General features: G+C 44.2%; 1 pseudogene; it reads left to right on the top strand.

Annotated features, from left to right (window-relative positions):
* Positions 1 to 16227: 16227 nt before the first annotated feature.
* LOC147829903 (U6 spliceosomal RNA) lies at positions 16228 to 16323 on the top strand (annotated as a pseudogene).
* The last annotated feature ends 421 nt before the right edge of the window (positions 16324 to 16744 follow it).

Below are 16744 nucleotides of genomic sequence, written 5' to 3'. Positions count from 1 at the left end.
TGTCTCCACAGACGAGCTGCTTGTACTTGACCCCCACCGTGGCCAGGGACATGGCACTCCTGCCAACGCAGGCTACGGAATCTGCAGTACTGCCAGGAAACCATGTTCAAGGCAAAGACCAGGGCTCCCTGACAAGAATAGCAAACATTTCCAGCAACAGTGAGCCCCTAAGCCCCGAAGAGGACAACCAAGAACACCCAAGTTCACATCAGGAAAACCAGCCACAGCAAGCCTCTCCAGGAAAATCAACAGCATAACAGAATATAGTCTTCCTCTTTAGTCCTCCTTTTATGCCTTGTCAACAATCCTCAGGTGGGTCTTTCACGCACAGAACGATGCTGACTCAGTTCAGCTGGGTGTTCCAAGTTGACCATTAGGTAATCCACCACACTATCTAAAACCTAGTAATACATGGCTTATTATCCTTAAATTTACCTATCTCATCCACTTTCAGGACTGAGGACACAAAGATAAAAGTAAGTGGGATGTATTGGTGCATGCCAGTAATCACAGTATTGCAGATAGGTAAGTTAGTTAGATATCTTGTAGGCAGTTACACAGGGCCACCCAGGAGGAGCCAACATGGAGGACAGTCAAGACACATTGACTCAAGGCCAGAATTGTAAAAGAAGAGAAACTACACACTCTTGTGCTTCCCCTAGGGATAAATAGCAGTGATTGATATTGTAAATAGATATCAATCGCCTGGATGGGGGGTCAAGGTCTTAACCCAGCCTCTCCAGGAAATATCCCTGACCCCCACCCTTACTGAAAATCCTTGTTGCTTGCTACATGACTTGCTCCCCAATTTGACCCCCATTTAATCAATATTACCTGGGTGACTGTATTTGTAATCTTATTGGTTGGTCATGGTTTTGTCCCACCTCATGCCCACCTTGTAAACTTCCATTGGGTCTTACAGTTTTGTCCCACTTTGTACCCACCTCACCACATGGCCTTGCTGTATAAAACATCTTTGAAAAGTGGGGTGGGTGGGCAACCCACTTTCCAGTCCCCCTTCTGTCTCTCTTAGGCAAAAGCTTTCTTTCCCCCAATAAATTTTTACTAGTCTTAACTGTGAGACTGAACAGAAGTTACTCCATTTTGTAATAAGGCCCCATCTTGTCTGCTTCTGTTATGGGTCACCATGGGGATGTCGAGTTCCCGGAATGTACTTGTTGTTGTTCCAAGAAAAACCACAAGATAGCAGTTGCCTGCTATGTAAAGATTAGTTGCAACACTCCCCTAACTTCCAACGTCTTGCTTCTGTACTGCTACTTTCCAAGTTCCCTCTTGTGACCCCTATAAAAGGACCTCAGACTCTGAGCCAAGCCCCTCTCTAAGCTTGGTGCTTGGAGGGTGCCGTCTGGCCAGACTAATAAAGGTCTGTTTTACTTTCTCAATTTGTCCGATGTGTTCCCTCCTGAGTGATCCTCACTGTAGTCAGCTCCTCAGAGCAGTTGGTGAGGCCCACAGTCTTACATTTTGGAGGCCTCAGCAAGATCCCCAGGTAGGAACCCCTGATTCAGCCGAGACTCCGTGGTGGGATCCAGCAGGAGACTCTTGGACACAGACCTCAGAAAAACATCTGGAGGTAAGCTTTCGGCCGGTTGCAACCATTTGTAAAGTCAGGAGTGAGGTGGCTGATGAGCTGGGAAGCCTCCCCTGACCCCGAGATTCCTGAAGAGGAACAAGGGAAGATTTAGTTTCACTTTGTTGTGGCGCCCATTCATCTTGTCTTTTGTATGTCAGTGTTGTGTCTGTTGTGTGTCTAATTTTACATTTTTCCAATCCTCATCAGGAACAGAGTAATGGGAGGATCCTGTTCTACCGGGTCCAGTCTGCTTGACTGTTTTCTCACTAATTTTAAATTGGCTTTTTCTCCAGAACAAGAAGATGAATATGGGGTAAAATTTTCTCACAGAAGACTCTGCTCCCTGTGCCAACTGGAATGGCCAGCCTTCGGGGTGGGATGGCCAGCCGAAGGGACTTTTGACCTCAGTATTTGCCAGGCAGTTTGGGGCAAGGTCACTGGTAGCCCTGGACATCAAGACCAATTTCCCTGCATAGACATCTGGGTTCAGGCTTGTGAGGAACCTCCGGCTTGGCTGCAGCACTCTTCCCTTCAAACAGACACTTGCATTTTAGTCACTGCCCCAAAAGGACACTGGGGACTTGAGACCTGGGCTCCCAAGCCCATACTCTCACAGGAACCTGACCCCCTAGACCCCTTGGGAGGGCCTCCACCCTATGTGGAATCTTCCAACTCCTCAGATGGATCCCGCTCTAGACCACGAAATCCTTTCCTTCCTCCTTTTTCAGAGAAGCCTTTGGCTCCTAACTCTCTCTATCCTCCTCTCCCTGGGAGGCCCCAGTCCCCAGACTCTGTGACTTCTCCCCCACACACATGAGCTGGGGCTGCATATGGACCTAGAGAGATCCCTCCTGGGGGAACTAGTTTGGCCCTTCTCTTGCCCCTTCAGGAGACAGAGCAAGGTCACTATGTTTATATCTCTTTTACTTCAAGTGACCTATATAATTGGAAACATCAGAATCCTCCTTTTTCAGAGAAACCCCAAGCTCTAATCTCTCTCCTGGAGTCTATCTTTCATACCCATGATCCTACTTGGGATGATTGCCAACAACATCTCCAGGCCCTTTTTACCTCAGAGGAGAGGGAAAGAATCCAGGGACAAGCTGTAAGGTCAGTACTAGGTGGAGCAGAGGGCCCCCTAGATGAGCAACAGCAGGCCCTTATTGAAGCACAACTCCCGTCCACCCGACCCAGCTGGCAAGCTAATACCTCAGGTGGGAGAGAAGCTCTCCAGAACTATCATCAGCATCTCCTGGCCAGCCTGAGGGGAGCTGCTCAGAAGCCTACCAATTTGAGCAAGGTAAGTGAGGTCCTTCAAGGATCAGAGGAATCCCCTTCTGCCTTTTTGGAGTGTCTGTTGGAAGCATACCATACATATACTCCCATTGATCCAGATGCCCCTGCAAATTGGCAGGCAATAAATTTGGCATTTGTTACCCAGTCAGCCCCAGACATTAGAAAGAAGCTGCAAAGCCTAGAAGGATTTGAGGGAGAGAATAGAGAAAAGTTGATGAGTGTAGCCATGAAGGCCTTTAACAACAGGGATCCCCCAGAACAGAGAATGGCCAAGAGACTGGAAAAACTGACCATAGCTGCCTTGGCCAATGGAGGATTTGTCCAGAAAGAAAGACCTGAAAACAAAGGAGGGAACAAGGGAAAAATCCGACCCTTATTAGAGAAAGATCAGTGTGCCTATTTTAAGGAAAAGGGCCATTTTAAAAAGGATTGTGAAAAGCTAAAAAAGGAAAGAGAGAGGAGGCCCCAAAGGAAAAAGGTGGAATCCTCTTAGTAGATGAAGAAGATTGACCAGGCCAAGGCTCATGGCTGCTTAACCCTAGTGAGCCTATGGTGACTTTGGAGATAGGGGGAACAGATGTTCAGTTCCTTGTGGACACTGGTGTGACCCACTCTGTCCTGAAGACTCCCCTTGGACCCCTCACTTCCTTAAAAACCTCCATTACTGGAGCCACAGGGAAGTCAGCCTCCTACCCTTGGAGCATTAGACGAACTGTGAATCTAGGAAAAGGCACCATCACCCAATCCTTCTTAGTTATCCCTGAGTGCCCGTACCTGTTGCTGGGAAGACACTTGCTGCAAAAGTTGGGGGCTATTATTTCCTTTGAGCCTGAAGGAGGGACTTTCGAACTCAAGCCCCCCTCTGCCATTATGGTAATGGTACCCCTAGAAGATGAATTTAGATTGCTAAAGAAGGGCATAGAGCCCCCTGAACAAAAATGAGACTACCTTCAAAAAAAGTTTCCCAGGGTTTGGGCTGAAACCAATCCACCTGGTCTGGCCAACCACCATGCCCTGGTGGTGGTCCAATTGTTGGCCTCTGCTACCCCTGTCCATGTGCAACAATACCCCCTCTGGCTGGAAGCCAAGGTAGGGATCTCTAAGCACATCCACCGACTTCAGGAAGGCGGCATCTTGGTCCCTTGCCAGTCAGACTGGGATACACCCCTGCTTCCTGTGAAGAAGCCTGGCACCTCAGACTTCAGACCGGTACAGGATTTGCAGGAGGTAAACAGCCAGGTGGAGACCATCCACCCAATGGTACCAAACTCCTATACACTGCTAAGTCTCATCCCTCCTGCTCATGTGTGGTATTCAGTATTAGACCTCAAAGATGCATTTTTCAGTCTACCCCTAGCACCAGTGAGCCAGCCACTCTTTGCCTTCAAATGGACGGACCCAGACACTGGGACTACTGGACAGCTGACATGGACCAGGCTGCCACAGGGATTCAAGAACTCCCCCACTCTGTTTGGGGAAGCTCTCAGCAAAGATCTATGAGAGTTAAGGAGAGCTTTTCCCCAAGCAACTATTCTTCAGTATGTAGACGACCTCCTACTGGCAACTTCAACCAATGAAGAATGTCTTGCAGCCACTGTGGGCCTCCTGGAAGTCCTCCAAGACCTGGGGTATCAAGTGTACTGGAAGAAAGCTCAGCTCTGCCAGACAAAGGTAACTTACTTGGGCTATATTCTGGAGGAAGGGAAGAGGAGGCTGACAGAATTGAGGGAATCAGCAAATCTCCAGATTCCAGAACCAAGCTCAAAGAAACAGGTACATGAATTCCTAGGCGCAGTTGGGTATTGCAGAATTTGGGTCCCTGGCTTTGCTGAAATTGCCAAGCCCATGCATGAAGCCCCTGCAGGGGGAGATATGCCCCTCAAATGGACTGAGGCTTTCCAGCAGGCATTTCAATTGCTTAAGACTGTGCTTGCATCAGCACCAGCCCTGGCATTGCCAGACATAAAGAAGCCCTTCACTCTGTATGTAGCAGAAAAAAATGGGGTAGCCAAGGGAGTGATTACTCAGCCTTTGGGACCATGGAAGTGGCCAGTGGCATACCTCTCAAAGAAGCTAGACCCAGTGGCCCGAGGGTGGCCTACCTGTATGAGGACAATAGCAGCAGCAGCTGCTCTAACCCGAGAGGCTGACAAACTGACATTTGGACAGGATTTGACTTTGATCACTCCCCATGCCATTGAGCTCTTGTTGAATAGCTCATCTAGCAAGTGGCTGTCTAATGCCAGACTGTTACAATGCCAAGGACTCCTATTGGAACAGCCACGCATCAGGTTTTCCACCACCGCCCATCTCAACCCTGCTACTCTGCTCCTGGAGTCCAAGGAGGAGGTGCTCATACACGATTGCCTTGAGATTCTCAAGAACTTGCAGGGAGGGTGTCCAGATCTAATGGACCAAGCCCTCCCCCAGGCTGAGGCCATGTTCTATACTGATGGGTGCAGCTTTGTGTGAGATGGGGTTCAATACGCTGGACCAGCGGTAGTCAACCAAAGTTGCCAAGTAGAATGGGAGACAGGGCTACCCCCAGGGACCTCTGCCCTAAAGGTTGAATTGATTGGTTTAACAAAAGCTTTGGAATTGGGTAAAGAGAAAAGGATCAATATTTATACTGACAGCCAATATGCTTTTGCCACAGTCCATGTACATGGGGAAATTTACCAAAATCGAGGTCTCTTAACTTCTGAGGGGAAGACTATTAAAACTAAGACTGAGATCTTGGCATTATTGCAAGCCATTTGGCTGCCCCAGAAAGTGGCCATCATACACTGTAGGGGCCATCAAAAAGGGTCCAGCCCTGAGATAATTGGAAACAATGCCACCAACCAAGCAGCAAAACAGGCCACTCAAAAATCAGTGGGGAAGCAATTGATCCTGCACCCCACCCCGGTATTGCCAGATAAACCAGAGTATTCCAAGGAAGAAGTAGAATACATGAAAATAAAACAATGGAAAAAGGGATCATGGCTGGTGGACCACTGAAGGGGGAAAAGTAGTTTTGCCAGGAGCCCTGGCAGACACCCTGCTCCAAAAACTACATGAATCCACTCACCTTGGAGAAAGACGGATGCTGGCGGCCCTGCAGCCCTACTTCGTCAGCCAAGGACTGACCCAAAAAGCAGAAGACCTGGTAAGATGATGTCCCACCTGTCTTCAGGTAAATGCCAGCCAAATCATGGGACCCCCAGGAATTCAATATGGAGGAGTAATTCCAGGAGAACACTGGGAAATAGACTTCACTGAAATGAAACCTGGCCTGTTTGACTTAAGTATCTGTTAGTCTTTGTGGATACATTTTCAGGTTGGATAGAGGCCTTTCCCACCAAAAAGGAAATGGCTGAAGTAACTGTAAAGAAACTTTTGACAGAAATAATTCCCCAATTTGGATTGCCATTAGCCCTGGGGACCAACAATGGCCCGGCCTTCACAGCCAAGATATCCAAATTGATTAGCAGTGCCTTAGGAGTAAAATGGAATTTACATTGTGCATATAGGCCTCAGAGCTCAGGGCAAGTAGAAAGGGCAAATAGAACCTTGAAGGAGACATTAACCAAATTAAGCATGGAGACTGAACAGGGATGGGTCCAGCTTCTCCCCTTTGCCCTCTACCGTACCCAGTGTACTCCAAGTTTGCCTTCAAATGTATCCCCCTTCCAGATACTCTACAGGTGAGCACCCCCTCTCTTCCCTAGAATTGCTTTAGAATTGACAGAAAAACTCTCTCACCCCCACTCCTTAAATCACTGAAAGCTGTTCACCAGCTTCAGTCGGATTTGCAAGAAGAAATAAGAAAATCTAGAGCTCACCCTTCAGAAAAACCCTTATCACCTCTACCTTATAAGCCGGGAGATTTGGTTTTCATTCGCAGGTTTGATTCCAAAAATTTGGAACCCCGCTGGAAAGGACTGTTTCCCGTCATCCTGACCACCCCTACGGCGGTAAAGGTAGCTGGCCACTCTACCTGGATCCACTGTAGCCATTTAAAGGCGGCACCTCCTGAGGAAGCGGTGTCAACATGGCGGGTTGACCAGAACAAAGGGAACCCCCTCAAGATAAGATTGATCAAAAACTAGTTTGGACAATATGGGGGCTCATGGGGTTGCTGTTCTTACCAGCCCCGATGGAAGGGGCATCTGCACGCCAGCCAGTGCTGTCCAGCCACATTCCCCAGAACTGGACTTGGTCCCTAAAAAATGCCTTAATGGGAGCTCACATTGCCACCATCACTACTGATAGACAGCCTCACTTTGTTGTAGACCTGTGTGATCTGGGGCTTTCAATCATTAGTGTGGGGGGGGCTGGTTCAAATGATAGGGTTTCATCTGGAAAAATGGGTACAGGGGGGCACGGAGGGAGGTGTGGAACAGATGATAATTTGGAAAGAAACCTCCAAGACATAGATATTTATGCCTGCCCCATAGGAAAAGAGAAAAGGTGTGATGGGGGACCAGGAAACCACTGTTATTATTGGGGTTGCAAATCTATTGCCCCATGGAAAACTGGTGGTGGGAATGATGCATATGTGGCCTTAAAACAACAAACACCAAGCAGTTCATGTACCGTGGGAAAATATAATCCCATCAAGTTAACCTTAAAACAATGGCAAAATCTGTATAAAGATTGGGAAAAAGGAAAATCCTGGATGGTGGCACTCAATGCGGGTGGAAAAGACCCTATGACTGACCTCATTATCCAGTGTAGCCCAGTAATAGTACTGCCTAAACCGGTGGGCAATATTTATAGGGTCTCTGGCCCCCAAGAGAAAAAGGCCAAAAGAACTCATAATGTGACATTAGCTGCTCCTGAATCTCCGATCCATCCATACCTAAAAATGCCATGTATACCTTGTTAAATAGATCTGACTACAGTGTTACCCAAAGGTGTTGGATGTGTTTGAGTCCATGTCCCTCATATTATGTAGGGGTGGCAGTAAATGGCACCTACTCAGAAGTTAACCAAAATGAGTGTGATTGGAAACAACAGAGGTTGTCGATAGGGGGTATAATGGGAAAAGTGTTATGTGTTAAAAATCCAAGTGTTACATCCTCTTATCTGGAGAGCATATGCTCTTATCAGACACCCACCACCAGTAATGAAAAATATCTAAAAGCTGGAAACAATGCATGGTGGGCGTGCACAAATGGTATAACTCCTTGTTTGTCCATGACAGTCCATGATCAGGAACTTGAGGTATGCGTAATGGTCCACATTTTGCCCCAAGTAACTATATTTGGAGAAGACCAGGGTTGGGAATACATAGCTAAGAAGACACACACCAGAGAAAAGCGCCACCCAGCTTTGATTCCCTTATTAACTGCAGCAGGCATTGTGGGATCAGTGGCTCTGAGCACGACAGCAATAGGACTGCAAGACTCCAACTTCAAGACCCTTGCCCAACAGGTAAAAATAGACTTAGGCCTTCTTACCGAGTCAGTGTCTCATTTAGAAAAACAGGTTGATTCTCTGGCTGAGATGGTCCTTCAAAACTGCTGAGGACTCGACCTTGGGTTTATGAAAGAGAGAGGGCTATGTGCAGCCCTAGGAGAACAATGTTGCTATTACACTAATAAATCTGGAATAATAAGAGAAACCCTGGCCACTCTAAATAAACACCTACAAGAGAAATATAATAGATTAGAAAAACAGGAGGATGGTTCCAGTCAATGTTTAACTGGTCTCCCTGGTTGAAAACCCTTGTTTCTGCCCCTGTTGGACCCCTGTTAATCTTGCTACTAGCTTTGACTTTCAGCCCATGCATTATTAATAAACTTATGGCCTATGTAAGGGCCCAGGTGGGATCTGTTCGCCTAATGGTTTTAAACCAACAGGCTAGATACAACCCAGTGCCACTAGAAGAAGAAAGCCATGCGTAGAATTACTTACTGTGCTAAAATCAGTGGGGAATGTGAGACTGAACAGAAGTTACTCCATTTTATAATAAGGCCCCATCTTGTCTGCTTCTGTTATGGGTCACCATGGGGATGTCGAGTTCCCGGAATGTACTTGTTGTTGTTCCAAGAAAAACAACAAGATAGTGGTTGCCTGCTATGTAATGATTAGTTGCAACACTCCCCTAACCGCCAATGTCTTGCTTCTGTACTGCTGCTTGCCAAGTTCCCTCTTGCGACCCCTATAAAAGGACCTCAGACTCTGAGCTGAGTGCCTCTCTAAGCTTGGTGCTTGGAGGGTGCCGTCTGGCCAGTCTAATAAAGGTCTGTTTTACTTTCTCAATTTGTCTGGTGTGTTCCCTCCCGAGTGATCCTCACTGTAGTCAGCTCCCTGGAGCGTTTGGTGAGGCCCATGGTCTTACAGTAATGTGTAGTATTTTTGTTGCCTTTTTCTGGTTTTTTTGAGACAAGGTTTCACTGTGAAGTTCAGGATGGCTTTGAGCTCTCTGTGAGCCCAGGCTGGCCTCAAATTCAGTGTTTTGAGAAAGTCTTGCTATGTAGCCCAAGCAAATTATGCCCATTTTCTCTCTCTCTCTCTCTCTCTCTCTCTCTCTCTCTCTCTCTCTCTCTCTCTCTCTCTCGTCTTGCTATTTAGTCCAGGATGGCCTCAAATTCATGACCTTCCTGCCTCAGCCTCCAGAGTAGCTGGGACTATAGGTGTGCACCATCACACCCAGTGCTCTCCTTGAGTTTTGGGGAAGGAAGAAAACTTTCCTTCATCTAACTTCAAATGCATGATAATTTAATAGCTAGAGCTTGGAAACAGCCCACATGCCCATCCACAGATGAATGGATGGGGCCAGGGATTTAGCTCAGTGATGCTGCTGCCTCCCTGGTAAGCGCAAGGTCCTGAGTTTGATCTCCAGTACCAAAAAAGAAGAAAAACTGTAAGCCAATGGATGAATGCATAAAGAAAATGAGTTATTTATACACAACGGAGTACTACTCAGACATAAAGAAGGATAAACTTGAGTCATTCATAGGAAAAGGGATGCCCCTTGAGACCATAATATTAAGTGAAATAAATCAGACACACAAGTTTAAATATCAGAAATATATGAGAAACTCAAAATATAAATAAAATACAACATTGGGCCGGGGATTTAGCTCAGTGGATCTGCTGTCTGCCTCACAAGCAGAAGGACCCAAATTTGATCCCCGGTACCAAAAAAATAAAATAAAATACAGCATAAATGCTAGATAATAGAAGGTAGAAAGATTTTTTTCAAGTGGGAAGGGGAAGAAGAGATGGAGGAAGGCAGGGTGGGAGGGGAAGGAAAGGTGATTAAAAAAAAGAATTGAAGCCAGGGATTTAGCTCAGTGGTTCTGCCGCCTGCCTCAAAATAGCAAGGACCCAAGTTCAATCTCCGGTACCAAAAAAAAGAAAGAATTGAAAATAAAAGGGAGATAGAGCTTTTGCAAATAGGAAGTGGACCAAGGGATGGAAGGAGGAGGGAGGGGTAGGGGATGAAAAAACCCCAAAAAACTAAGAAGTCTTATGTACATGTACCAACTACCCACAATAAATGTAATCATTGTGTACTACAAACATGTACTAATAAAAATAAAAACTTTTTGTCTTTTGAGATGAGGTCTCACTTTATAGTTCAGGCTGAGATTGAACTCACTATGGAGCCTAGGTTGGCCACAAACTCACAATGATCCTCCTGCATCAGCCTCCTGAGTGCAGGGATCACAGGTGTGTGCCACTATACCTCATTTGAAAAAAAAAAGAGGGCTGGATTGGTGGCTCAGTGATAGAGAGTTCGTGTAACATGTGTCAAGCCCTGGGTTCAATAACCAGCACTTCAAAGAATAAATAAAAATGAAAATATAATGAAACCCAATGTTCTGTATAATTAATAGGCACTAATTTTTAAAAATAAAAATGAGGGACCTGGGCATGGTGGCACAAACCTGTAATCCCAGCACTCAGGAGGTTGAAGCAGGAGGATTGCTGTGAGTTCAAGGCCAGCCTGAACTACAGAGTGAAACCCTGTCTCAAAAGAAAAAAAAAGAGGGAAACTAGTTTTGTTTTTTTCTTGAAATGAGATAATGATATCAAGACATTAGAAAATGTTTGCTAAACTGATAGTGAATGAAATAGAAGTAATAAAAGTATTAGACAAAGAGCAAGTTTTATGCTGGGAAAAATATTTACTTTTTTTTTTTTGTAAGGGAGATCAAACTCAGGTCCTTGCACTTGCAAGGCAGGTGACAGAACCCACTGAGCTAAACTGCTGGCCCAACATTTCTTTCTTTTTTGTGGTGCTAAAGATGGAACCCAGGGCCTGTACAAATGCTCTACACTAAGCTACGTGCCCAGCTCGGTTAACAACATCTTTAACAGTCCAAAGGTTAGTATTCAGAGTAATTATTAATTGCAAACCATAAGTGAAAGACAAAAATATTCCCCAAAGAAAAAATGGCTCTTCTGTGAATAGGCAGTATGTAAGTAATGCTTCCAAATGGGTAATAAACACAATAAAATGACCTATCCTCCTGACAACCAGAAAGTGAGAATTAGAACAGTTTTGTTTGTTTTTTGAAACAGGGTCTCTCTGTGTAGTCCAAGCTGGCCTTAAACTCACTATGTAGCCCAGACCACCTAGAACTCACAGTGATCCTCCTGCCTCGGAGGTGTGTGCCACCATACCTGGCTAGACTGGTAAAATTTTTTATTTTTTATTTCTTTTGAGACAGGGTCCCACTATATAGTTCAGGCTGGCCTTGAACTCATGGCGATCCTCATGGTGATTCTCCTGCCTCAGCCTCCTGAGTCCAGGGATTATAGGCATGAACCACCATGCTGGGCATGATTGGTAAAATTTTAAACTATTGCCATTTTCTCAGTGTTAAGAAGTGTGGAAAATTAGAGAAGAGGCAGAGCATCCCTTTTGAAAAGTGACTTGGCCACACCTATCAGAATTCAAACTCCTCATGCTGGGAATCAGTGCACAGATGCTGTGACGGTGCTCATATGTGCAACATGGGTGTCTGTGTGTGCACATCTGTCTGCATGCCATGCCTGGAGAAAGGATGCAAGCATACATGGCAACTGTGTCAACAGTTTTCCCTGGAGACATGTCACTGGCCCATTTCTAGGTGCACAAAAACGTCAGTACCAATTAAGCATTTTTGCAACCTAATTTCTTCTTTAAGGGAGAACATCATCATTTGGGAAAATGAGTGTCCTGTGTACAATGTACTATGGTATATTCATATAAGGAAGACCCCAGGCCAAGCCCTGTACCCTGACCATGAAAACTCTCTAATCAGGCAGAGGGATTAGAGGGATAGCTAACTGGTAGAGCAAGTGCTTAAACATGCAAAAGGCCCTAGGTTCAATCCCCAGGACAGGAAAAGGCAAAACAAAACTCCCAAGGAGCTGTGAAATGAAAAAACCATCTCCACAACAAGCAAAGCAGTCCCATTTATTGGTGCCAAAATGCTTTGATATGAGTGTACTCATTGCTGCACACACTGCATGGGAAAAAAAATACAGGAAGGACACAACCTTTAAAGAACAGGGCAGGAGGCATCACACTCCCTGACTTCAGCACATACTCTAACCAAGAAACATGGCCCCTAATATGTGGAATCTAAAAAAAGTTATGAAAATAGAAAAGCAACTATTAGGAAGAGAATAAGGGATGAGGAGAAAGGGGTATAAGAGAAGGTTATGAGGGGATAGATGTTGGGAGCCATTCTACATAATTTTGGGGAAAAAATCATTTCACAATTAAATTATGATTAGGGTTCTATGAGGCCTAGTCTTCTTGTGGGCCAGCTATGGCATGCAGAAACATAACTCCCTTTTGCCTCTGGTCACAACAAAGACCTCAGTTGTCCTGTGATGCTGGAGGGCAAGATTACATCAACTGAAGACACCATGGGTCTTTGAGAATCAAGTAGAAAGATTTCACCTGGAAGGGACACATTCCTTATCTGCTTAAACCATCCCACCTATTGTTGTAGAATGTTTTTCTTATCTCACTGTCCTAATCAATCTAAAATTCTGACCAGCATAAGATCCTCATGGTCATAGGATTACTGCCACCCTCCAAGTCATCTGATACTTCCTCTGATTATAAAATCCTTGTCAATTTAGGATTATCTCCACCCTCTGAGCCATCTGATACTCCCTATGAATTTAACAAATAGTGGCCAGCTTAGGGTGCCTTTGTCTTTGCTGCCCAGAATAGCACTGATTAGGCCCAAAACTCAGCTTCTTCTGTAAGTCTCCTTTCCTATCTTTATTCTTTAACTTGCTTTGTGTTTTAGTGGCTCACTGGAGACCAGGAGCTTCAGGGGTTCTGGTAATTTTCCCTGTTTTGTTCCCTACAGATAGATATGAACAAAATATATGCATTGAAACCAGTATTTTTTAAATTAATAGACACTAAAATAAAAGTGAAAATTCATACAATAAAAAAATCAAATTTAGAAAAGCACAGTATTGTCATAAAAAGTGACACACAGACCAGTGAAACAACAAAAAGCCTAGAGGAAAACCCATGCAGCTACAGTCTGCTGATTTTTTTATGAAGGTACTAAGAATGTGCATAAAAGAAAGGACAATCTTTTCAATATATGGTGCTGGGAAACTTGGATATCCACTTGTGGAAGAATTAAACTAGATACCTATCTCTTACCAGTTACAAAAATCAACCAAAAATACATCAAACACTTAAATGTAAGACTTGAAATTATGAAAGTACTAGAAGAAAACACAGGGGAAGCACTTCAGGACAACAGAATGGACAAGGATTATTTTTAAACAAGATCCCAAAGGCACAGGAAACAAAAGCAAAAATAGACAAACAGGATTATATAAATAAAAAGCTTCTGCATAGTAAAGAAAATAATCAACATTGTGAAGAGACAGCCTACAGAATGAGAGAAAATATTTGCAAACTGTACATTTGAGGAAGAGCTTATAAGGACCAGGGATTTAGATCAGTGGTTCTGGTGCCTGCCTTGTAAGCACAAGGACCCAAATTTGATCCCCAGCACGCCCCCCCAAAAAACAAACCATTTATATCAATTTCTGTCAAAAAGCTTCTACACTGCAAGAGAAATCACTAACAGAGCTAAGAGACAACCTACAATGTGGGAGAAAGAGCTTATATCCAAAATGTATTAGGGAGCCAGGGATTTAGCTCAGTGGTACCACCTGCCTCACAGGTGCAATGTACTGAGTTTGATCCCAGGTACCAGAAAAAAAAAACAGAGCAAAAAAACCCCCCACAATTTATTAGGAACTCCAAAAACTCTACAGCAAAATAATAATATTAATAGTAATAGTAATAACTTGATTAAAAATGGGAAACAGAAGCTGGAGATTTAGCTCAGCAGTTCTGCCACCTGCCCTGAAAGCACAAGGTCCTGAGTTCGACCCCCAGTACCAAAAAAGAAAAAAAAAAAGGGAAACATATAAATAGACATTTCTCAAAGGATGACATAAATGACCAACAGGTACACCAGGGTACCATGGTGCTCAGCAGGAGGGGAGTGGCAGACAACTGAATATTCACTGCATTCATAGCCACTCCCCATTACTTGATTATTGCCTGGACTCTGCCTCTTATTGGCTCAGTGGAAGCATTGCTACTAATTGGAGTGCAAACCCTACTCTGAGTTGAGCACATGAAAGATCTGGGCTGTGTGCTTCTTATGTGAATCTAATGCCTGATGATCATAGGTGGAGCTGAGGCACTGATGCTAGCATTGGGGAGCAGCTGCAGATATAGATGAGTATTAGCAGAGGTTTAACTGAACAGAAACCATAATAAGTCACGTGCTTTCAGACTCATCAAAACCCTATCAGTGACTGGCAGGTGCCAATTAAGCTGCATCTTGTGGCAGGCTTTACAGTGGCAAGTGAGTAGATGGACTTCAATTGTACAGCTGCATCTGGTGATAGGCTTTAAGTCATAATCCAACACTTATTTTGGTTCACCTGTGATCTACCCATTATTTTATTTACCACTTTTATCTGTGCTTCTATCCCACAGTGCACTTGCCTCAGTCACAGTTTTTTGGTTTTTGTTTTTTTGTTGTTTTTTTGAGGCAGGGTCTCCCTTTGTAGTTCAGGCTGGCCCTGAACTCACTGTGTAGCCCAGGCTGGCCTGGAACTCACAGTGATCCTCCTGCCTCAGCCTCCTGAGTGCTGGGATTACAGGCCTGCGGCACCACGCCTGGCTTCAGTCACAGTTTTTATAAGTCTACAAGCTAACCCTAACCAAAATGAGTAAAAAAAAAGTCACTGGAGGACTTTTCTAAAAAGGGGGAAGATCCAGTAATGAGACAGCAGAAGACTCTTAAGACTGCCAACAAAAAGAAAGCTGCACTTAAAAGAATACACCAGGAGTCCTATTTAAATTACAGGTTCATTGCGAAAGGTGATTCACATTTTCCAAGCCTGCTTTGTATAATGTGTGATGACAGCTATCCAAAGAAACCAGAGAACATTCAAAACTGCTTTGTCACATGAAGACCAAGCACCTTGCATTAAAAGACAAGCCTTTAGAGTTTTAAAAAGAAAAAAAACCTCATAAACATAAAGAACAGAAATTATTATTATTTAGAAAACAAGCAATTGTTGAATGCTACCATTTCATCCAATGTGTCTGCATCATTCCTAGAGGCTACTGCATTGCTAAAGCTAAGAAGTGTGAAGAGTTGATCCTGCCTGCTGCTGAAGTCATTCATCATGAACATTTAGGGGAAGCTGCAGTTTCAGAGGGTGGCATATGTTTCTCTTTTGGCTAGCACCATAACTGGAAAAATTGGTATAACTGAAGAGTTTCCTGAGGCACCTTTGTTGGAGAGGATTAACAAATCATTGTGGTACACAATCTAGGTTGATAAGTCTACCAATGTAGATAACCAGGCAATGGTGCTTGTTTTTTATGACACATTTTGCAGGAGGATGCACATGAGAACATGTCATGTGCACTTTTGTTGCCAGTCAACACCACAGCTGTAGAACTATTCAGGTCTTTGGATGATTACTTATTAGGATAACTGCACTGGTCATTTTGTGTTGATATATCCACAGACAACCCATTGGCATGACTGAACAGCTTTCTGGTTTCACTACTCAGGTCAAAGAGGTCACTTCTGAATATGAGTCGAAGCCCTGTGTCATCTACAGAGAAATGCTGGTTAACTAAAAAATGTCACCTAAACTTAACAGGACACAGTTAAAACTGTCAGTCACCCTAAAGTACATGCCCTCAACTTGCATCAGCTCATGCAGCTTCATGAGAAGGTAGATACAGAGCACACATGTCCTCTCTTACACACAGAAGTGAGACAGTTCTAGATCATAGGTCAGAGTTTTTGAGTTATAAGAGCTGTTCCAGAGATTTCTTTTAAAAACTAATCATTGGAATGATACAGAGATTAGCATGGCCCCTGTACAAGGATGACACCCAAATTCATGAAGCATTCCATATTTTTAAGAATTAAAAGAATCATACCACAGCGATATATGTGCACCCATACTCATAGCAGCACAGCTTGTAATAGCTAAAGCTTGGAAACAGCCTAAGTGCCTATCAACTGGAAACTGGATAAAGAAGATGTGGCTTTTTTATAAAATGGAGTACTACTCAGCCATAAAGAATGAGAAACTAGAGTCATTTATAGCTAAATGGATGAATATTGAGGCCATACTCTTAAGTGAAATAAATAGGACACACATATGTAAATACCAAATAGTTTCTCTAGTATGAGAAACTGAGAGTGTAAATAAGGACCGAAAGGATTAATAACTAATAATTGATACTTTGAAACAGGAAAAGGTCCAAAGGGGTAGGGGTGGTGGGAGGAGATGGGGAAAGGAAAGAATGGAAAGGAAAAATTATGAGAAAAGAAAAAG

Source organism: Heterocephalus glaber, unplaced genomic scaffold (genome assembly GCF_053883595.1).
Source record: "Heterocephalus glaber isolate CG9 unplaced genomic scaffold, H.glaber_assembly_v1.0 deba00000347, whole genome shotgun sequence".
Classification (NCBI taxonomy): domain Eukaryota; kingdom Metazoa; phylum Chordata; class Mammalia; order Rodentia; family Bathyergidae; genus Heterocephalus; species Heterocephalus glaber.
The sequence above is the reverse complement of the archived record's forward strand: the minus strand, read 5'-3'. Positions and strand labels throughout refer to the sequence as shown.